We start from the raw sequence: 785 nt of genomic DNA, 5'->3' as shown, positions 1-785 counted from the left end.
TACGGTCTTCGGGAGATAGCATCGAAGGGTAGACGAGAATGCATAGACTAATGTCATATCGACGTTTCGGAAGAGCTCGGTCGCTACGTAGCGACCGAGCGGAACACGCGTTCGGTCGTTGCGTAGCAACCTTTTTCGAGCTCTTGTCCGATGTCTCGTTAATGTGTTTTCTCCGCAAGATTCTTCGTAAAAATAAATATTTTTCGATGATTTATTTTTCATAAAAACGTTCATGCCGATTTTTACGGACTTTCAGACATTGATTCCGTCATGACCAATTTTGACCCCAACAGTAAGCCCCCCAGCTCGCTAGAACCATGAGCTTATAGCGTGAGGTTCTAGCGAGTGGCTTGGCTAGTTAGGCAAGTTAGGTGAGTTAGGCGGAATTAATGGTCGAAAAAGTCAGTGGAAAGTGGTCTTCTCGCTCTTCTAAAAGTAAGATTGGGGCTGCGCCTTATGACGGCTGCCTACGTACCCTTGTTGAAGGGATCAAGCCTTTCGTAGTTCGTCTTGGAGTTAAGCTTTGTATGACTAGTTTTCAAGCGAGAACTTTACGATCTGGTTTTTATGTAGAGGTTATCAGGCGTGTTGCTGCCGATGGCATTTTATATGGGTGTAGAAGGAAGACTACGAGTTGTCATCTCGTAATCTAACTATGTGTGAACTGCTATATCCGTGATCTGTTTCGAGAGTTTTCCGCAGTGTGTAAACTTACGGGATTTCTGAAGATGCTCGAATATTGGCAATGAGACATATTTTGGGATCTCGTATCAAGGTTTTTGATA

The sequence above is a fragment of the Brassica oleracea genome, chromosome C5 (assembly GCF_000695525.1).
Source record: "Brassica oleracea var. oleracea cultivar TO1000 chromosome C5, BOL, whole genome shotgun sequence".
NCBI classification, from domain to species: domain Eukaryota; kingdom Viridiplantae; phylum Streptophyta; class Magnoliopsida; order Brassicales; family Brassicaceae; genus Brassica; species Brassica oleracea.
This window is presented reverse-complemented; position numbering follows the sequence as displayed.